The 23,893-nt window shown below is 38.7% G+C and overlaps 1 long non-coding RNA gene across 1 annotated transcript in view; it reads left to right on the top strand.

Moving 5' to 3' along the window:
- LOC110149159 (uncharacterized) overlaps window positions 1-23,893 on the top strand; it is a 211,794-nt gene that overhangs the window by 65,944 nt on the left and 121,957 nt on the right. The window contains exon 3 of the long non-coding RNA XR_011484951.1: window positions 718-855. This is a non-coding gene — a long non-coding RNA (uncharacterized lncRNA). The remainder of the gene's footprint in view (window positions 1-717; window positions 856-23,893) is intronic.

Below are 23,893 nucleotides of genomic sequence, written 5' to 3'. Positions count from 1 at the left end.
GGAAGAAATTTTGATGCTAGTAAATGGGGATGGGTGGTCACTTTTTGTTTATTTTTTTGTTGGGAGAAAAGGTAAGGATTTTAAGTAATGTATCCCTAGATTTATTTTATTTTCCCCCCAAAAGGAGGGGGGAATTCATATTTATATAATTTAATGTTCATATTTATATAATTTACTTGATTTTTACTATCAGAAATATGTGTATTTAAAAGGTATTAAATAATCAGTTTCCCTTGATTTTAAATGTTATGTTGTGAACTCTTACAATTTACTGTTAATACCAGCATTTTATTCAAATTTTTGTTTTATACAATATATTTTTTTTTAAAGATTTTAATTGTAGATATGACAAACACTAATATGAAACTGTAATGGTTTGGGTGACACCTCTGGCTCTTTAAGGGCAAAAATCTAGTCTCCATTTCCAGGCATATGAGGGTCTTCAAATAGATGTTTATTGACTTAATATTGGTTCTCAAGGTGTGGCCCCTGGCCGATAGCATTAGCATCAGCTGGGAACTTGTTAGAAATGCAAATTCCCAGACTCTACCCCAGATCTACTAAATCAGGGTTTTAATAAACCATCCAGGTGATTCTGATGACCCCTACAGCTTGAGAGTCTCTGATTTAAACTTTCCTCTTAATTGGCGCCACTGCTTAGGGTCTGAGCAGTAATTCGGTCCTGATGTTCTTACATTATATTCCTCATATTTATAGGTATTAAACTAGTGCACTTCCAAGTACAGCAAGCTCTGCAACCAACAATGAGGAATACGGTGATACAGATGCTACAATCAGGGTGAAGATACAGTTGACTAAAGCTGTCACTGAATAAAATCCAGGTGCACTCCGCGGGTAAGTGGAGGACCATTCTGATTTTTTTATTTATTCATTCTGTGTTTTGGTGTCTGTTGATTGTATGTTTCATTCTGTACTAATAGTTTAAATGGTTCTGAAAAATCCTGTTTGAACAATGATTTGTTGCAGTATGACTTACCTATATAACCTTCATATAGTATCTGCAGTTAATATTATAATATCAAGGGAAAAAGCAGTACACTCCTAAATAAAAGGAATCTGCCACTTAGTTTTTCTTAGCATATGCATGTGTGATATCTTTATCTTGGAGCATAAAAAGGGGAATGATTTTATGAGTTTCTTTGGTGTACAGGAGCAATCCATCTCCACAGAATCCTGGTTTGATAGTGCCTATTACTTTAGCATAATTAATATTATTTGCTTGTTAACCTACAGTTCTCTTATGATCTTAAAAATGTAGCTTATTAGTCATCATCATGATCATATTGTGCCTGAAAGAATTAACCACATCTCCAGAACTTCTGCATCAGTGTTCCTTTCTCATAAGGAAGCAATGCTTAGAACAAAATGTGGACCACTGCTTAATGGTTGATTTGTGAGAGCTTATAAATTGTTGCTAGGTTTCCTGGGTGACATGCAATAATAAAGTGCTTCATGGAAAGCTCAAAATAGAATATTTTTCCCATTTATTTCAAAGTTCTGTGTACTAAGATACTGAATTAGGCTCTGTTAACTCATAGTAAGTGTTACATGTTCTCTCTTTGGTCTCGGAAGAGCCATATGAAACCAAAATTTTCTGTACATTTACACATGCAAGTAGCTTATATAACCATAAGTGTGTGTGTGTATCTGTCTGTGCATAATCTGATAATTTAGAAGGTTAACAAAAACTAAACAATTTTCTTTTTTTTTTTTTTTTTTTTTTTTTCTTTTCCCATTTATTTTTATTAGTTGGAGGCTAATTACTTTACATCATTACAGTAGTTTTTGTTATACATTGAAATGAATTAGCCATGGATTTACATGTATTCCCCATCACAGTCCCCCCTCCCACCTCCCTCTCCACCCGATCCCTCTGGGTCTTCCCAGTGCACCAGGCCCGAGCACTTATCTCATGTACCCAACCTGGGCTGGTTATCTGTTTCACCCTAGATAATATACATGTTTCAATGCTGTTCTCTTGAAACATCCCACCCTCGCCTTCTCCCAGAGTCCACAAGTCTGTTCTATACATCTGAGTCTCTTTTTCTGTTTTGCATATAGAGTTATCGTTACCCTCTTTCTAAAGTCCATATATATGTGTTAGTATACTGTAATGGTCTTTATCTTTCTGGCTTACTTCACTCTGTATAATGGGCTCCAGTTTCATCCATCTCATTAGAACTGATTCAAATGAATTCTTTTTAATGGCTGAGTAATATTCCATGGTGTATATGTACCACAGCTTCCTCATCCATTCGTCTGCTGATGGGCATCTGGGTTGCTTCCATGTCCTGGCTATTATAAACAGTGCTGCGATGAACATTGGGGTGCACGTGTCTCTTTCAGATCATGGCTGCTATCCAAAAGTCTACAAGCAATAAATGCTGGAGAGGGTGTGGAGAAAAGGGAACCCTCTTACACTGTTGGTGGGAATGCAAATTAGTACAGCCACTATGGAAAACAGTGTGGAGATTTCTTAAAAAGCTGGAAATAGAACTGCCATATGGCCCAGCAGTCCCACTTCTGGGCATACACACCAAGGAAACAATTTTCAAGTGAATTGCTATAAACTGTCCTTGATTTTTAAAATTCACAACCAAATGTTAGAAATTCATCAGCATTCATGGGATCTACTGAGTCTCCTCTTCTGTTTTAGTAGATTAAGTCTTACCTCTGAGGTTAAAGTCTTTGAATTTTTTGTAGGCCTAATTCTTTCTTTATTGTTCGTAAGATGCTTGCTTCCCATCCAGTGGGCTAGAGTTGACAAAACTCAATCATGTATGATGTACTATATTAAGCACAGATTTTTGCATGACAGGATTTAGCATGCCCTGCCTTCCTGGCTCTAACCATTTGATGGGATAATACAAACACTAACTGGTCACCAACATCCATTTCCTCTTCTTCCTGGCCAGGCATTTAGCAGCTTCCATTTGCTGCTACATGTGACTCATGGCTGAGTTCTACCAATGAGTGGTACAGGGAATGAGCAAAAATGAAGTGTGTCATTGCAGGCCTAGCCCCAAAACCCTCCCACGTACCTACCTCTGCATATAGTTTCATGTTCTTTACACTTCCTAATTGATATACTATTAACAAAAGTTACTGAAAGTGTTTTCAGTGAGAAGAAGTTAAACTATTGGACATGACCCTGTATGTGGGGAGCCTCAGGTCTCAGGAAAGTCCCCAGAGAAAGATGAGAAAAATATATATTTGTACTTGGTTTGGTCTTTTCTTAAGAGTTAGTAGTTTTACCTAAATTAGGGAAAACTCCAGAACTTCAGCTGGGTATAGCAGAGACAAAACTATCAAAAATTAAAGGAAAGTGTGAGATTTTAAAGACTCTAAGTGATGTATTTTATTTGTATTAACACAGAAGGAATAAACTACGCATTAAAGACCACACAAGTGTCTTTTGCAATTTTTGATCTACATAAGAATAACAGTAATTGCTTGTTGTACACAGTGCTTGGCTCCTTTTGGTATAGCCTTTGAAATCCTTGGTTTTTGGTTAAAAGCCAAAGGGTGTTCTTAAAGAGTTGCTTTGTTTTTGAATAGAAGTTGGTCATTTTGGACTTTCTTTGAACAGTTGTGTACATGGATGGGGTGGGAACACTCTGACAAAAGTGACACAGGATAAGGAAGTTCCTTGTCTAAATCTAGAGAATTTTAAAATAATATTAAAACTAATTAAAAATTGGTCTGCTTTTCACTATGGCCATATGCCATTAATTCTAAACAATGACAATAAAAAAAATACTTTCTCTACCAGAGCAGACTGCTCACATAACTGGCTCTCTTTATCCCTCAAACAAGTTTGTTAAACTACTAGGCACCTTAAGTATTTTTAAGGACAATTTTCAAGAGCTTTCAGTATCATAGGAGATGGGTCCTACTAGGAAATATAATCACAGAATGTTTGAGTGAAATATAGGCTATTATTTCTGTCCTGAAAAGTAGAACCAGTGATTCCAGGAAAGCTTTATGCAAGAGCTTGTTCTTAAGATTTGTAAAAGGTCCTGAGCAATACAATACAATTAAGAAGAAAACTATTTTATGCATTGTATAAAGAAGATGGCAAACCTCAAAACTAATTAGTGAACCAAGAATGGGAGATGACATTAGGTAGAATCTAGTAAACAGCATGTCAATTATATTGAGGTAGCTGGCATGAAACTCATTTGACAAGTGTCAGTTTTTCTCTTGTGTTTGGAAGGAAGTTATCAGGTCTCTATGAGGAGTATTCATACCACATGGTCAAAGCAGCACTTCTAGAAATACCACCACTCAGCTATGAGTAAGGAAGTGCTATGGTTTTGGATAGGGGAAAAATTGGAGGTACCTCATCATAATTCATGCACAAAATAACAGTTCACTGAGGACTCATGAAAAAATGTTCAGGGATGAGAAGTAGACTTCTGTTCTTGTTGAGATCTGATGACCATGGTTTATGCCATGGCAAATGAGGGTTCATTAGACATCAAAGTAGTTCCCATTATGTAAAGTGGTACTGACAGTGGGGAGCCTGTCTTTTAATGTTCAAATATTTATTTGTTTTTAATGGCAGATCGGGCTTCCCTGGTAGCTCAAATGGTAAAGCGTCTGCCTACAATGCGGGAGAACTGGCTTCGATCCCTGGGTCGGGAAGATCCCCTGGAGAAGGAAATGGCAACCCACTCCAGTATTCTTGCCTGGAAAATCCCATGGACTGAGGATTCTGGTAGGCTACAGTCCATGGGGTCACAAAGAGTCGGACACGACTGAGCGACTTCACTTCACTTCATCATAATTCATATGGAACAAGTGATTTGTGTTAAGGTTATGGGTTTTGTAGAGCCCTGCTACTTTGCACAGTGGTTGTTGCATACAACTGAAAGGTGGAAAACCAGCCTTATAGTCTTGACTGTGTTGACCTGCCAATAGCAATTCTGAGTCCAGAAATGCTTTCAGGCCTCACTGTAGGTCTCCAAATGCCAGATACTAAGTCTCAGTCAGTTTGACTTCTACATTTTACCAGAGATCCATGAACTTTAGATTTTCATCATCTCTCTTCCCGTTACTGAACCTCATTCAAATAAGGTATCACTTAAGACTGTCACTTCTCTTCTGTGCCAACCCAGGTCAAAGCATTAACCAAGAAGCACATGGGTATTTGAGAGGGAGTATGATTTTTTGGTTAAGACACACATAAAAAAGTTTAGGAGATAACCTTTGGGATTGAGAAAAATGAGCATTCAGTACCACTTTAAATAATGGGAACTACTTTAATATCTAATGAACCCTCATTTGCCATGGCATAAACCATGGTCATCAGATCTCAACAAGAACAGAAGTCTACTTCTCATCCCTGAACATTTGTTCATGAGTCCTAAGTGAGCTGTTATTTTGTGCATGATACTATCATGAATTAGCCACTTCATCATTATATTGGCCAGTTTCAAAATGGGATATGTCAATAATGAAAGTGACCTTGCTTCTGACGTGGTCCTTGCCCTGCTGCAAATAGATGGTGCAGTTCCTTAGAGACAATTTAGGATGGAAGGAATAGTCATCTAATCCATTGTTACCTTCCCCGATTTGAGACACAGAATTAGAACTTCCTTGGCAGGGAGCTAAGGAAAGCTTGCCCAACAAAGGCTTTGTGCAAATTCCCATCTCTCTGTGCCAACCAAACAGACCAATGTTTGTTGAAACCTTTTCTTTTTTCCCCTAAGTGTGGCTTCCAAAACCAAAAAGGGAGAGGAGAAACCACCCAGGAGAGACCCTTGGGGGAGTAATGAGGGACCCTATTTGTTAATAAGGGAAAGCTGGGTGGCAGATGGGCCCTACATTTGAGCCAGAATTGCAGTTCTGTCAAGATCCCAACTGGTAGGTCCAGGGCTCCCAGAATTCAAGTTCAAAGCTTTTTACGCTAAGAAATGACAAAGCCTTTCCCATTCAAGCTCTCTAGACAGACAAACTTGTAAGTGGAATTTTAAACAAGTTCTGGCAAGTTTCTAAAACTCTTAATTTTTAAAAAATCCATTAAATAAAATCCTTTCAGAAGATCAGCATTTCTTTTATTTTTTTATTTTATTTTATTTTTTTTTTAGCATTTCTTTTAGCATGGCTGAAATTTTTTAACGTGCCTCTCAGAGGCATAAACAATCAATGCAACCATTAATTTGGAGGCCTTCCTCTCTGGCAGTGATGCAAATTGAAAACTAATAGTTCGAAAGACGTTCTGACTAATCAGGTCAGGGGGAAAATGAATAGTGTTCCTCAGAGTCCAGTCAGCGGCTTTGTTTTGCTGTGATTTTTAATTTAAGGGGAAAAAACAGAAGGAGAAAGAACAGAAAATGTTAGCATTGCTTTTTCCAATGACACTTTGGTAAACTTTGCCAATAATGATATTTTTATTGGATTTAAATATCAGGGGCCCCATTCCATTTATTATAGCCCTATTTCCTTTTGTTTTCTTTTGTGTTACTCTCAATATATTCAATATATATTACATATGGGGGGGTAGAAAGTTGTCTAAATCTCCAATGCTTGAAATGTATTTATATAGGCGCTTTTCTCAATTTCTGAAGCTGTGTCATTGAGTTGTAGAGCTGGTGACCTTTCAGTTGCTGATTATCATTCAGGTTTTCTGCCTCTCAGTGAATCAAGTTATGGTCAAGGAATCCCTTTGTCCAGGGATTGACAAAGTTTCTATATTTTCAGCCAGTCTAAGACCTATCTTCCATCCCAGGTCAGAGTTTCTCTTTCTGGGTGGTGACCAATAGCCAACAGACAGAGGAAAGGGAGCCTCAATAACGTCTTAGAGGGGGCTAATAGATGAAACAAATCCCATAAGCATATATAGCATTTGAAACCTTAGGCTGCTTTCTTAAACATCAATTGGGCCGTAATATCACCTAGTCTTTGATTTTAAGGAAAGGTCTGGTGGAGTCATAACTAGTATTTTTTTCCCAATGAAAAAGTAAGGGTAGAGAGGAGGTCAAGAACTGCTGCAGTTTATAGATCAATGACTCATTGAAAGCTCAGATCAACAATTAAGAAGCATGGAAATTTATGTTGAGATTTCAAGACATTATTGAGATGTGAGGCCTTAAATTATCACTGATAAAATCGCTCTCTCTTTTTTTTTTGTCTTTTTAAATTAATTTATTTTAATTAGAGGACAATTATACAATATTGTGATCATTTTTGCCATACTAAGTTTGAAAATCTCTTCAAAGCCTTGAATCTGTAGATGTGTTAAAGAGAGATTTTGGTGATGGATCTCCATTCTTGCTCACAATCATTAAAATAATTTATTTATCATTTCACAGTGGCTAACTCTGAACTCTTTAACATAGCATGAGGTCAAGTCTTTAGTCTTGGTAGCTTCTGTGATGCACCATTACAGGCTGAGATGCCTTCATGGTCTCCTAGTACAGGTTCCTAGCCATGGAAGGCAAGTCCTTACAAAATGTAGGATGACCCATTTCATGTTCCTGCTGCCTTAGAGTGGTAATTTTGTCACTTAAACTCCTTAATGATGCCAAAGAGATTAAGTCAAATAATCCTCAATGATGGAAGTAGCCTGCAAGAGTGCCAGGGACCAGGGAGGGGGAACTTCTCAGCCCTACTGTCACTCGCAGTGACATCCAGCTCTGTAATATTTCGCTGACTGCCGTGACAGAGGCACCACCTTGTGTGACCCACTCTTTCTTTGTTCAAATAGTGCTTGTGTTCTTAAAAGCTAGAGTCTACTGGTACAGGCACCATTCAGCACTAGGCACTCACACTGGGCAGAGTTAATACCAGACAATTGTGGGGGCACCTACTTTCCCTAAGCACCTAGTGTGTGATCATGGAAAATTCACCATAAAGGGGGGAGAAACCCAGATTCTGACCTTAAGATCTCCCTTATCCAACCAGTTATCAAGTCTTGCTGATTCTATCTCCTGAAGAGCCCTCTCGTCCATCCCCATTTCTCCATCCCCATTACCCTCACTTTGGTTTGCTAGATTATGGCATTCTTCCCACTCCAGCCTTGCCCTCTTCCAATCAGTTCTCTGTATAAGACAGAGCAATTTTCCTGAAACCAAAATCAGGTATCATGCTAGGCACAGGGGATCTAGAAGTAAATGAGCAAATCAAGGCCATGCTTCCAATGGCTAACATTCAAGACAGATGATGAACAAGTAAATTGCTGTCTGCTAAGTCATTTCAGTCATGTCCAATTCTTTGTGACTCTATGGATTGTAGCCTGCCAGGCTCCTCTGTCCATGGTATTCTCGAGGCAAGAATACTGGAGTGAGTTACCATGTCTTCCTCCAGGGGATCTTCCCAACCCAGGGTTCGAACCTGCATCTCACATCTCCTGCATTGGCAGGCAAGTTCTTTATCACTAACACCACTTAAGTAAACTAAGAAATAATAATTTCAGACTTTGATAAGAGCCACAGAGGTGTGCAACAGAATGAGGTGATTGGGAGTAAGGGTGGCTGGGAGGAGGCTACTTAAATTAAGTTCGTCAGGGAAGCCCCTCTGGTGAGGTGATGCTGGGTTAGATTTGAAGGATGAGATGAGACAACCGTGTTGAGTGCCAGAGAAAGGGCATTCCAGGCAACAGAAAGAGGGACATTAGAAACCTGACAGTGAAATATGCTCAGTTGTTCTCAAGAAGCAGAACAGGAGACCTGTGTAACTGACACGCAGTGACAAGGGACAGAGTAATTTGCAAACAGGTCAAGAGGGTAGATGGGGCCAGGTCACTTACTGCTTTGTCAGCCAAGATAAAACAAGTTTACGTTGCTCTTAGAATAAAAACCCAAAGCCATTAAATTAAGCAGAGAAGGTAATGAAATGAATTACCTTTTTAGAATTTAAGTGGACTCATTTTTTAAATTTATTTTTAATTGAAGGCTAATTTCTTTACAATATTTTATTGGTTTCTTCCATACATCATATGAATTATCCATTGGTATACATATGTCCCCTCCCTCTTGAACCTCTGTCCCACCTCCCACCCCATCCTATCCCTCTAGGTTGTCACAGAGCACCCATTTGAGTTCCCTGAGTCATACATCAGATTTCCACTGGCTATCTATTTTACATATGGTAGTATATATGTTTCCATGCTCCTCTCTCCATTCATCCCATCTTCTCCTTCTCCCGCCTATGCTCACAAGTCTGTTCTCTATGTCTGCATCTCCACTGCTGCCCTGCAAATAGGTTCATCAGTACCGTCTTTCTAGATTACATATATATGTGTATATGGTATTTGTCTTTCTCTTTCTGACTTACTTCACTTTGGATAATAGGCTCTATGTTCATCCACCTCATTGAAACTGACTCAATGTGTTCCTTTTATGGCTGAGTAATATTCCATTGTATGTATGTACCACAGTTTCTTTATCCATTCATCTGTCAATGGACATTTAGGTTTCTTCCATGTCCTAGCTATTAATTTTGCTGTAATGAACCTTGGGGTACAAGTATCTTTTTCAATTATGGTTTCCTCAGGGTATGTACCTAGTAGTGGGATTGCTTGGTCATAGTGTTATTCCTAGTTTTTAAGGAATCTCCATACTGTCTTCCATAGTGGCTGTATCAATTTACTTTGCAACCAACAGCGCTAAAGGGTTCCCTTTTCTCCACATCCTCTCCAGTGTTTATTGTTTGTAGACTTTTTGATGATGGCCATTCTGACTGGTGTGAGGTGGTATCTCATCATAGTTTTGATTTGCATTTCTCTAATAGTGATGTTTAGCATCTTTTCATGTGTTTGTTAGCCATCTCTATGTCTTCTTTGGAGAAATAGTTGTTTGGATCTTCTGTCCACTTTTTGATTGGATTGTTTGTTTTTCTGGTATTGAGCTACATGAGCTGCTTATATATTTTGGAAATTAATCCTTTATCAGTTGTTTCATTTGCTCTTTTCTGCCATTCTGAGGGTTTTTCAACCTTGTTTATAGTTTTCTTTGCTGTGCAAAAAAAGTTTAATTAGATCTCACTTGTTTATTTTTGCTTTTATTTCCATTTATCTAGGAGGTGGGTCATAGAGGACCTTCCTGTGATAAGTGTCATAGAGTGTTCTGCCTATGTTTTCCTCCAAGAGTTTTATAGTTTCTAGTCTTAACATTTAGGTCTTTAATCCATTTTGAGTTTATCTTTGTGTATGGTGTTAGGAAGTATTCTAATTTCATTCTTTTCCATGTAGCTGTCCAGTTTTCCCAGCACCACTTATTGAAGAGACTTCTCTCCATTATATATTCTTGCCTCCTTTGTCAAAGATAAGGTGCCCAAAGGTGCGTGGGCTTATCTCTGGGCTCTCCTTCTTTCTTGTTCCACTGGTCTATATTTCTGTTTTTGTGCGAGTACCATACTGTTTTGATGACTGTATAAGTTGACTCATTTCTATGTGAAGAATACATTGTTGGTTAAAGGGACTCAGATTAAAAGCCTGTATCCCTATTCAGATGAAAGAGGATAGTGGCTGTTGGAAAGGAATGAAGCTTTTTGGCATGTTACCAAATTGGTGGCATTTGTGGCTACTCAGATAAACATTTAAAATGAAACATGTATCTTTCAAATGTGTCCCAGTCTCCTTTTATTATTCTCTTAAATTTATAATTCTCACCTTACTTTTATTTCATTTAGCATTTGTTAAAACTTTATTCTTTGAAAACTGAACGTTTGATTTCTGGTTTTGTTCATGTAACTTTGTATTTTTTTTTTTTCATTTTTTTTGCCACTATATTTTTAAAGAATATTTGCTTTACAGAAATTTGTGGTTTTCTGTCATACATAAACAAGAATCAGCCATAAGTACACCAATGTCCCCTCCCTCCCAAATCTACCTTCCATCTTCCTCCCCATCTGACCCTTCTAGATTGACACAGAGCCCCTGTTTGAGTTCCCTGAGTAATACAGCAAATTCCCATTAGCTATCTATTTTACATACGGTAATGTAAGTTTCCATGTTACTCTCTTCATACATCTCACCCTCTCCCTCCCCCCTCCCCGTGTCCATAGGTCTGTTCTCTATCTCTTTTTCTCCATTGCTCCCCTGGAAATAAATTCATCAGTACCATCTTTCTAGATTCTATATATGTGCATCAGTATACGATATTTATATTTCTCTTTCTGACTTACTTCACTCTGTAAGATAGGCACTAGGTTCATCCACCTCTGACTCAAGTGTGTCCTTTTATATGGCTGAGTAGTATTCCATTGCATATATGTACCACAGCTTCTTTATCCATTCTTCTGTTGATGAACATCTAGGTTGCTTCCATGTCCTAGCTATTATAAATAATGCTTCAATGAACATTGGGGTACGGGTCTTTTTCAGTTTTGATTTTCTCAGGGTAATACCTAGTAGTAGGATTACTGGGTCATATGGTGGTTTTATTCCTAGTTATTTAAGGAATCTCCATATCATCTTCCATAGTGGCTGTGTCAGTTTACATTCCCAGCAGCAATGCAAGAGGGTTCCTTCCCTTTTCTCCATACCCTCTCCAGCATTTATTGTTTATAGACTCTTTGATGATGGCCATTCTGACTGGTATGAGGTGGTATCTCATTGTAGTTTTGATTTGCATTTCTCTGATGATGAGTGATGTTGAGCTTCGTTTCATGTGTTTATTAGCCATCTATATGTCTTCTTTGGAGAAATGTCTGTTTAGGTCTTTTCCCCACTTTTTGATTGATTGTTTTTCTGATATTGAGTTGTATGAGCTGCTTGCGTATTTTGGAAATTAATTCTTTGTCAGTTGTTTCTTTTGCTATTATTTTCTCCCATTCTGAGCATTGTCTTTTCACCTTGTTTGTAGTTTCCTTTTCTGTGCTAAAACTTTTAAGTTTAATCAGGTCCCACTTGTTTACTTTTGTTTATATTTCTGTTACTCTAGGAGGTGGGTCATAGAAGATCTTGCTTTGATTTATGTCATCAAGTGTTCTGCCTATATTTTCCTCTAAGAGTTTTATAGTTTCTGGCCTTACATTTAGGTCTTTAATCCATTTTGAGTTTATCTTTCCCTGGTGGCTCAGACAGTAAAGCGTCTACCTACATTGCCAGAGACCCGGATTCAGTCCCTGGGTTGGGAAGATCTCCTGGAGAAGGAAATGGCAACCTACTCCAGTATTCTTGCCTGAAAAATCCCGTGGGCGGAGGAGCCTGGTAGGCTACAGTTCGTGGGGTCACAAAGAGTCGGACACGACTAGGTGACTTCACTTTCACTTTCATGGTGTTAGGAAGTGTTCTAATTCCGTTCTTTTGCAGGGAGCTGTCCAGTTTTCCCAGAACCATTTATTGAAGAGGCTATTTTTGCCCCATTGTATATTCTTGCCTCCTTTATCAATGTGTATATTTTTATACTAGGAAACCATAAGGTGGTTAATTTTAGAGAATAAAAATTGAAATTCTAGAAATACCCACAGAATCTTAGGAAATGGCTAGAAAAATCTATCCCAGTGAGTCTAAAACTTGGCTCCTGACACTGATTTTTTAATTTGGAAAATCCTAATTATTTAAACCCACTGCTTTCTAATGTTTACCTCCAATTGCAGTTGTTGTGGCTTTTTGATCATCAACATTTGTTGATTTGGGGGTAAATAATCTAATGCTGCAAAGTGAAGGTACTGTACTCTTCAACATCTGGTAAAGTGAGTTTTAATCATGTCTGGTGGATGGATGTAGATGGGGTTAAAGATGCAGATATCCGTATATCCATCAATTCATGTGTGTCCTCAAAGATACAAATCCACACCATGGAGAACAGTCTCTTGCTTTTATAGGCTGCCAGAGTGTCATGTTACCTGCCATTCTTTAAAAAGTTAGGATCTATATTCTTTGTATGTTTTTGTTCTCTCTAAGGAGCAAAGGCAGTTAATAATTGGCTGATTGAATCCTAGTTTGATCTTGTTCAGGAATTAGGCATTAACTTGTTTGCAGAGCAATAGCAATGCTTTTCTTAGTATCTTGATATGTCCTGTGCATGGAAGACACGTGCAGTACAGATGTGTCTGGGCCATTTTCAGCATGCTGGCTGTCGGAAGTCTGCAGGAGGAAATACCTTCTTGATTAAATTCTTGGATGCTGACATTTTTTGTTATTCAACCTGCTGAATGATTTCACATGTGCTTTTTGCAGAGTCAGAATACTTTAGTGATGTACAAGATAGTATTTCCTTAGCAGCATGAAGTTCTTTTGGACAGTAGGGTGGGGAAATCATCTTAACTGTATGAATAACAGGCAATTTCTGTTAGGCAGAAAGATGTGTTACCTCTTGGTCATATAATATTTATTTTTAGGTCAAATAATTATGACATGAGGAAAAGATTACACCATCATTTAATGAATTTAAGATTTTTACAAGATTTCTAACCCCCCACACATACCCCAAACTCCACTTTTCTCCCTAAAGAATAGCTCTAAGCAACCATCTTACCCAGTAACCCCTACCCTGAGATTCTGCCTTTTGTGGGCACATTACACTGACCTTACCTATAGATCATCTCCTTAGATTATGTTTTCTCTAGACATGCCCCTGGGGAAAAATACTGTCCAAAAAAGGTCCTGTCCTAGACCCACCCAGAATGACATAATAGTAAGTGTTTTCCGTATTCAACAATGATACTGTTTTGAAAACTCACAGCCTGTTTGAATTTGGTTAAGTCCAGTGTTTTCTATTGCTTTTTGGTTCTTTATTTCCCATGGGTCTGCAACCTTTGTGCTTAGCTTGAAATGTAGTATTCTCCAGCAGAGAATGCTCTCTGGTATATTTAAAGCAACTAGGGCCCTGAATGAGAAGTTCAGTTATAGATAAAGATAAAAGATTAAATTGTAATCAGCTTCAGAAATCTTGATTTTGTTAAAAGTAGTTATAAAGCAGGTTATTATAGGGTTATTTTATAAATTGAAAACAAGAAAAATAAAAACCTTTCATTGTATAGACTCCATCTGTATTTTGCTTTTACATCACCATTACCCTTAATTCTCTCAAACACTGAGTTGTACACTTCTATTTCTGTTAAGGTGTTTGCATAAGTTCTACAAAAGAGCTGAGGGGTTTCTTGGGATGTGGGACTGGGAGCTAAAAATGGGCAAGTCCCAGCTGAACTGGGACAAATTGGTCTCCCTGGAAACTACCCATCTGTTTAGTGGCCTAAAACAGAATGATCATTTCTCACAGTTCTGTGGGCTGAATGGATGGTAGTTCTGCTGTTTTTGCTGGAGCTCTGCTTGGCTGAGGCTGAATGGGGGTAAGATGCCTGGGTCCTCAGCAGAGATAGCTGAACCTCTTCCTCCGTGGGATCTTCCGTCTCAGCATGGGGGCCTCAGGGTTCCACAAGGCAAGAATGGAAGCTTCAGGGTCTCTTGAACTCATGCTCCGAAGTTAAATATTACCATTTACACCACATAGAGTAATGAAGAAAGACACAGGGCCAGCCCAATTCAAGGCATGGGAAAATAGACTTCTCTTAAAAATTTTTCTTATTAAAAGACAGTTGACATATAATGTTATGTTAGTATCAGGTATGCTACATAGAGATTTGATATATACATTATGAAATTATCACCGTGATAAATCTAGTAATCATCTGTCCACATACAAAGTTATTACAATATTATTGACCATGTTGTGCTATATATTCCATCCCTGGGGTTATTTATTTTATAACTGGAGGTTTCTACCCCTTAATCCTCTTCAACTATTTCACTCACCCTCCCCGCTGGCAACCATCTGTTTAGTCTTTGTATCTATGAGTCTGTTTTCTTTTGCTTTTTAGATTCTGCATATAAGTGAGATCATATATGGTATTTGTCTTTGTCTTTGACTTATTTAGTACAATGCCCTCTAGAGTCATCCATGTTGTTGCAAATGGCAAGATTTCTTTTTTTATGGCTGAGTAATACTCCATTGTATTATGTACTTTTGATGGGAGGAGTTGCAGTAAATATGTTCATTTTTAACCCATCACAGTCCCCATAATTAACATGAGATCCAGGAAATTTAAGAAATTTCCAAGACCATATAGCTTCTAAGTGGCAAATCCAGCATTTGCACCTAGGTCTCTGTGTTTAAAAAACCCAGTTTTTAATGGATTTAAGTTGCCATGCCTTGATGGGGTATAACTACTTCATTTGATAATCTGGGGAGCAACTGGGAATTTTCCTGCTGTTCTGGGTGGAGTAGAGGAGATACAGGTGGAGAGGGAAGAAAGACACAGAAGCAGTGATCTATGATGGCTGGATAATCAGCATCACAGAAATCTGTTCACTCTGCTTGTAGAATATAATGCATACTTTCCTGATTCTAAATATGTTCAGGCTCCTACTGTTCTCCTGCCTCCTACTTAAGTACAACCTTACTTCTGAAACTAGATTCTTCAGTGGACCTCAGATATACTATATTCTTTGTCTAGATGTTTCTCTTTCTCTTAGGCAGTGGTCTCATTCTTTTGCTATATAAACCTTTGTATCATCTTCTGCAATTGAGAAAGTTTTGAAAGACAGTTGCCTTAAACTCATTGTTTTCAAAGTGTGGGGATCCCTGAGACACTTTGATGGAATCCATGAGGTCAAAACTATTTTTATAATACCAAGATATTATGTGTTTTTTTCCTACTTTCATTCCCTCTTGGGTATAAAGTGAAGTTTTCCAGAAGTTATGTGATGTGTGATACTGCAACAGATTTTAGTTGAAGCATATATAATTCCATTACTTCCTATTAAGACATTAAAGAGACTTGAAAAATATATACAATAATGAAGTCTTATGTTTTTTCCCCATAGTTACAAGAACTTTTCATTAAAATTGGTTTTTGGCATATAAAGAGTGTGCTGTGATATTTAAATTAATAAACAAATAGTTTTAAGGTTTTTCATTTCATTTCTTATATTGATTTTAATTTATTTTTTTTCTTTTAAAATATTTGATTTATTGTACGTAATCTTCAAAGGTTAATAATGTTGTAATATATATCAGCAATTCATTTCTATAGATGAATAATATAATATTTTGATAAACCACAAAATATTTTTATTCATTTTTCAGCTTATTTATTGTTTATCAATTTATTCATTTACCAGCTGATGGACATTTGGGATAATTCCATTTTTGGCTATTACAAACAATGCTGTTATAAATATTCAAGTACACATTTTTAAATGGACATATATTTTCAATATGCCTGGCTGTGTAGCTAGGAGTGTGATTACTAGATAGTATGGTAATTCTATCTTTAATATTCTGAAGAACTGCCAAATGTATTTTTAAAGTGGTTGCACCATTTTATAATCCCATTAGTTATGCATAATTTTAAAAAATCCTCTCCAAACTTATTACTGTCTATATTTTTCTTTTTTTTAATTTATTTTTTTCCCATTTATTTTTATTAGTTGGAGGCTAATTACTTTACAATATTGTAGTGGTTTTTGCTATACATTGACATGAATCAGCCATGGATTTACATGTATTCCCCATCCCGATTCCCCCTCCCACCTCCCTCTCCACCCGATGGAACAGAATAGAAAGCCCAGAGATAAATCCACGAAACTATAGACACCTTATCTTCGACAAAGGAGACAAGGATATACAATGGAAAAAAGACAATCTCTTTAACAAGTGGTGCTGGGAAAACTTGTCAACCACTTGGAAAAGAATGAAACTAGAACACTTTCTAACACCATACACAAAAATAAACTCAACATGAATTAAAGATCTAAATGTAAGACCAGAAACTATAAAACTCCTAGAGGAGAACATAGGCAAAGCACTCTCCGACATAAATCACAGCAGGATCCTCTATGACCCACATCCCAGAATATTGGGAATAAAAGCAAAAATAAACAAATGAGACCTAATGAAACTTAAAAGCTTTTGCACAACAAAGGAAACTATAAGCAAGGTGAAAAGACAGCCCTCAGATTGGGAGAAAATAATAGCAAACGAAGCAACAGACAAAGGATTAATCTCAAAAATATACAAGCAACTCCTCCAGCTCAACTCCAGAAAAATAAATGACCCAATCAAAAAATGGGCCAAAGAACTAAAGACATTTCTCCAAAGAAGACATACAGATGGCTAACAAACACATGAAAAGATGCTCAACATCACTCATTATCAGAGAAATGCAAATCAAAACCACAATGAGGTACCATTACATGCCAGTCAAGATGGCTGCTATCCAAAAGTCTACAAGCAATAAATGCTGGAGAGGGTGTGGAGAAAAGGGAACCCTCTTACACTGTTGGTGGGAATGCAAACTAGTACAGCCACTATGGAGAACAGTGTGGAGATTTCTTAAAAAACTGGAAATAGAACTGCCATGTGACCCAGCAATCCCACTCCTGGCCATACACACTGAGGAAACCAGATCTGAAAGGGACACGTGCACCCCAATGTTCATCGCAGCACTGTTTATAATAGGGCATGGAAGCAACCTAGATGTCCATCAGCAGACGAATGGATAAGGAAGTTGTGATACATATACGCCATGGAATATTACTCAGCCATGAAAAAGAATTCATTTGAATCAGTTCTAATGAGATGGGTGAAACTGGAGCCCATTATACAGAGTGAAGTAAGCCAGAAAGATAAAGACCATTACAGTATACTAACACATATATATGGAATTTAGAAAGATGGTAATGATAACCCTATATGCAAAACAGAAAAAGAGACACAGATGTGCAGAACAGACTTGGACTCTGTGGGAGAAGGCGAGGGTGGGATGTTTAGAGAGAACAGCATCGAATCATGTATATTATCAAGGGTGAAACAGATCACCAGCACAGTTTGGATGCATGAGACAAGTGCTCGGGGCTGGTGCACTGAAATTTATTTTTAATTAAAGATTAATAATTGCAAACACTAGCTCTTTGGGGTCCTCAATTTAAAATAGAGTTCTGAGAGCAAAAAGTTCAAGATGGTGAACGTCTTATTAGTTGCCATTTGCAAAGCCTCCACCATTTTCTACACGTTTTCTTTTAATCCTCCCAATAAACCTATCAGGAAGGTGCACCATTAATCTTCAGCCCCCAAAGGCATAAACTAGGGCCCCAAATATTAGTTATACAGCTTGTATGCTGTGCAGCTAGAATTTTAAGCTAGTTCTGACTCCAAAATCAAACTTGGAAGGAATCAATAACCTCCTTGCATGCAACAACCTGTTGCTTTTCTGGACAGAGATTGAAGCAGAGGTCAAGAAGATTGGATAAATTACTTGACATCTCAGGCAACCAAAAGCCAAGACTTTCTGCTGTCTGTTCTATTCCTCATAGGGACTTGTCCTTTCTTATGGCAATTCCCACTCAACAAGGAGAAACATTTGTCTCATTGATTATTCTGTTCTAAACTGCAGAAAATACATGTGCGTTGTGTTGCATTTTCCAATTATGTTACAGGTCAGCTTGTGCATTTTATTTATTTCAATCTCTTTGTAAAACAGTTAACAATGGTAAAAAATTTACTGAGTACTTACTATGTGTCCATTACTGAGAGGAGGACTTGATACCAAGATCTCTCTGAATCCTCACAAGAATACTCCCAGGTGAGCAGTGGGATCTCCCACCAGCTTTACAGGTGAGAAAATGGACTTGCTGAGGGGAAGCTACTTGCCTGAGGTCACTCAGCTAGAAAGTGGGTGGTGAGTCAGGTCTGGATGGTTCCCAGGCTAAGATTATTAACCAGTGTGCATCGAAAAATCCTAAAAGGCAGTGTCTGTGTATGGAAAGGAGTTCCCCAAGGTAAGCTTGAAATTAGGGAAAGGTAGCAATTTTACCTTCAGAGATTTTAAGAAAAAACCAAGTGATACAACCTCTTCATTTATAAGAAAACAGATACAATTCTTTTAATTTTGCCCTTAGCTTAACCCTTCACTAACACCCAGCAGCTCAGAGTATACAGAGAAAGGCAGTAAATTCCTCATCTGTATCTGGTCCCACTCAGCATGCCAACTGTATTTTTTTTTTTCATTTATTAGTTGGAGGCTAATTACTTTACAATATTGTAGTGGTTTTTGCCATACATTGACATGAATCAGCCATGGATCTACATGTGTTCCTCATCCCGATCCCCTCTCCGGCCTCACTCCCTATCCAGTTTTAATCCTGTTTGGTGTGTTTTCCTTCTGCCTGGAGGTCCTGCCTTCAGTTTTAAAATATCATGGTCATACCAGGAGTGTGAGAAGTGATAAGAAAGCTGAGGTTTCTCATGTGTCAACAACAGATGTGCTCATCCCCTGGAGCACTAGAAAACAGTGATAGGATTTCCTATAGAGTTGTGATCCAGGTGCCCTGGGAGGGGATGAGGATGAAAGACTCATGATTTACATTGATGCTTTTAGCAAGCATCAGTTCCAGTTGCAAATTTGGGTTTTAACAACCTTGCCAACAATCTCTGATTCCTGCTAAAGGTTCAGGTTGGTGCTACTGTCATAAAAAGCTGAGAATGTTGTCCTAGTAAAGGATCATCTCTAGGCCAGCCTCTTACATAATTTGAATAGCATTTGTGAATTGTCTTTGAGCAATAATGCAGAGGAATTCAATATATTGTGAAGACCTATCTGACTAGACAGCTTGTTGTTGCTTAGAAACCTAATATTAGAAACACAAAGACAACTTTTATCATTCTAAATCCATGCACTTAATTATCTCCACCCTAAATTAACTCAAGAAATACAGCAAGTGCTTGTGTACCAACCTGGATTACATAGGAAGATAACCAGAAGGTAGAGAAAGAGTTGTGCACATAAACTTCTCCTTTCTGCCACCACCTGCCCTCTTGTTGATCCCCTGACCCAGGAATGCAGTGAATCCATCTGAGCATTCTATGTCCAGGATTGCTGCCTGGCCTTAAAACAACAATGCATGTGCATATCTCTTTGGCACTGTTCCTTTGAGCAACTTTATTGAATCCTGTAATTCTTGATAACTTAAGGTACTCAAAACTGCAATCAAAGACAGGATGAGAGCACTTCTCTTAACTCTTTCACTCAATTAAAAGATGAGAGCTGCATTCTCGTCTCTGTCACCTTAATGTCCTCCCCCCAGTGCCTTGCAAATGGCGAACAAGTAAATAATATTACAAATAATACCAGTAACAGCTAGGGGGCTCTATGTTTCAGATAGTACACCAAGGGCTTTCTCCAACTCCCCTAAGAAGTAAATACTAGTCATATCCCCATGTTATCCATCTTTTACAGACTGAGGAGGACAGGGCAAAGCCCAGACTCCCAGTCAGCAGGCAGTGGAGCCCAGGCATTCAACTGTTGGTATTCTACTGCTTCCAAATACTTGTTGACTGAATGAGCATCTTTGTAATTCATGTTTTCTTTCTGCCTCTCCTCCATCCTTTCCCCTGGCTGTCTCTGTCTCCTTCACAAGTCTCAGCTGTTTGTCTTCCTTTTTCCTCTGAATTCACTGGCTGGCTTGGAAGACTACAGGGAAATCATCTTTTTGTTTGCCTCAGAGTTTTTACTTACTTTCAAATTTTTCAGTCAATGTAGAATCATCATTTCATGCCCAGCAATTCATCTGTGTCCTAAAGTATGCCCATCATTTCTGTACCAACAGCATGTCCAAGTCCATTTACACAGGGGACACCTCAGTGCTCTGTTCCTTTTTGTTGGTTTTTCCCTCTGTGCCCGAAGTCCAGACAAAGTGGCTTTGTTTGTTCATCTTCCTGTACCCCTTCCCAGATGAAATGAGCCTGGAGAAAACCAGGATTTTTTTAAGTTTAGTTTTGTTTTTGCTTTGGAGCCACAGGTAACATTTTTCAAATTCTGTTTGCTGAATTCAGGACTAGTTAAATTCTTAAGCACTGACCAGATAAACATTTTTTGGGTCCAAATGATGACTTTGGGAAGGGGCTTGGGGACCGTCAGGACAGGAAGGTGAAGAAGCTGAGGCCTGGAATACTGGAAAGCAGGTAGTGTGGTGGACACACAAAACTATAAACTGTTACATTTCAAGGGGGGCTGTAGGGCCGAGCTTGTTATTCTCCAGAAACTAAAAGGAAACTTCCATCTGGACCCATGTACCCTGTTTGGTTGCCCCATGGTACACAGGTGTGTGGATACCAGGAGCATAACTCAAGGGCATCCCTCACCCTGGAAACCTCATTTGGGAAGAGTGTAGGAATCCCTCCTGATAGTGACAGCCACATGACTTGACCTGTCATACCTCAGTTGTTTCACCTATAGAAAGTAGTGAGAGTTCTACCGCAAAGATTTATTGTGGGGATTAAATTAGAACAGACGTGCAAAACACTTACTCTGTTACCTGGTCCACAGTACGCAAAGGAAGATGGGAACTCTTTCTCCTACAGGCCTGCCCTACCATTTGACATTCCAGCATTAGAGGACCACTTCTCTGCGGTAGAACTTCCCTGGTGGCTCAGCTGGCAAAGAATCCACCTGCAATGTGGAAGACCTGGGTTCGATATCTGGGTTAGGAAGATACCTTGGAGAAGGGAACCCAATCCAGTATTCTGGCCTAGAGAATTCCATGGACTGTATAGTCCATGGGGTTGCAAAGAGTCGGACATGACTGAGCTGCTTTTGCTCACTTTCTATGGTTTTAAGCATTTAAAAATGCTCCTCCTAAGGGTGTTGATAAAATATTCCTTTAACATGTTATTGCATATGATTTGTCAGCATTAGCTAATGAACAGCTATAGCCCTCCAGGAGCAGAAAATATTATTAATGACTATCATTGATTGAGGGCACACTGTCTCCTAGGCAACAAGCTCAACAGGCTTTAAACAACCTTATGCTCTTAAAAAGGTGGGACAATTTACCCAAGGTCATTGGACTTGAAGTGGTAGAAATGAACTGTTAAGCCAAGACTGATGCCAGGCCCCATACCCTTGTTACTATGCTTTGTGACCCCCAATACGTTTCAATGCAATAGAATTGGTTCAGATATTGACAGGCCAGGACAGGCCTTTTTGGAGTGCCAAGGCAAAGGGCATGGGGTCACTTGGCAAAAGCAAAATATGAAGTTTCCAGCAATACAGTAGCAGTGAGAAGTACAAAACAGTAAGTCAGGGGAGCTGTTTACAAATTTTACTTCTTCAGACATCCTTGCCTTGACTTCCAAGCTCTGCCTGTTCTCTCCTCCCCTGCCTCTCTCAGAGCCTAGTCCTAGTCCTACAGCTCACCATATTGCTTGGGGTCTTTGCATATGCTGTTCTTAAACCTTTTCAAGCAGGGACCATGTCTGTCTTGTATACCATTGATCCCCAACACGAAGTCTCATTCCTGGCAAGTAATAGTTGACCTACATAATGGACAAATGATTAATGTACAAATGAGTGGGACTTTTTGAAGCTTTATCTGGTGCTAGATCAAACCATCTTCTGGAGCCAAGACCTACAACTTGCAATTGCTCTTTTTCTTGTGTCTTATAACCTCATTTAAACACCCACACTTGTATGTTTCTGCCATTTAAGCATCTGTTCCTGCCTAGTCAACTAGACAAAGGGAAGACACCCAAACAGGCTCTATTGTCATCCGCCTCCCACCAGTGCAAGTTGAAGAGACAGTAAGAACTGGGCCACCTTATCATGAGGCCTCCTACTCCTCGATCAGCTGCTGCCCCCATTTCCCAAGGTAGAATTTGCCACCTAATGAGATAGGTCAGGGGTCTTCAGGGGTCATGAGATTAGATGCAGTAAAACTTGGTGCAGAAAGTACTCTGTAAACAGAAAGTCCAACCACTTCTGGGTTCCGTGCCCTACTTTCAGAAGATGACTCTATCAGCCCAAGTGCATATTAGATAGCACTAGATAAAGCATTTAGATATTTTATTCTAACATAATTTGATATAAGGAAATAAAAAGAAAATTGTAAGGGCACTCACACTGCTATGATGATTCTCCCATTTTAAAACATAAAATTGATATATGTCAGGTTAATAACTTATTCTGTTTTTTTGACTGAAAGAAAGAAAGTGACAGTGAAAGTTGCTCAGTCATGTCCGACTCTGCAACCCCATGGACTGTAAAGTCCATGGAATTCTTTAGGCCAGAATACTGGAGTGGGTAGCCTTTCCCGTCTCCAGGGGATCTTCCCAACCCAGGGATCAAACCCAGGTCTCCCGCATTGCAGGCATATTCTTTACCAGCTGAGCCACAAGGGAAGCCAAGGAATACTGGAATGGGTAACCTATCCCTTCTCCAGGGGATCTTCCCAACCCAGGAGTAGAACCAGGGTCTCCTGCATTGCATGCAGATTCTTTACCAACTGAGCTATGAGGTAAGCCCTAAAACTTACATTTTCAGAACTATGTGGTATCATACAAGAATATAGTTTTGTCTGGAGAAATTGCAGTTAATTTGACTGATTATTGTTATTAATCAAAGGGCAGAGTAGGGCTTTCCGGGATGGAGAGGCAGATCACTTGCATCTGTATAACACTGGTGAATATCATATGGAACAGTCTGGTTTCTCGTAAACATAGATTATAGATTTGCTGCTAAATGTTGTACTGGTTTATTTTTTTCCCCAGAGCTATGAGTGATTTACTATCTAGAATTAGTTAAGAGTATTAGTTATCTATTGTTTAGCAATACTTCCACCAGTTTTGCAGTGTAAAACAATCCATATTTACTATTTCATGGTTTCTGTGAATAAGGGATAAGACAGAAACAGGAAGAAAGACCAATGCAAAGAAGCTTTGTCAAGTTGGCACCTGCTATGAACTTTGGGTGCTCAAGTCCATTAGACCTCTTGAGATGCATTTCCTAAGGAAGAAGGGCAGAAGTATGTAGCCATATCCTCCATTGACCAGTGTTCAACAGTGGTTCCACAGGCATTAACTCCCCTACAATTTGGGCTTGTTGCATTTGTGAGTGCGGAGTGGTTTCCCATGGACACCCCATGCCA

The sequence above is a fragment of the Odocoileus virginianus genome, chromosome 3 (assembly GCF_023699985.2).
Source record: "Odocoileus virginianus isolate 20LAN1187 ecotype Illinois chromosome 3, Ovbor_1.2, whole genome shotgun sequence".
Classification (NCBI taxonomy): domain Eukaryota; kingdom Metazoa; phylum Chordata; class Mammalia; order Artiodactyla; family Cervidae; genus Odocoileus; species Odocoileus virginianus.
This window is presented reverse-complemented; position numbering and strand designations above follow the sequence as displayed.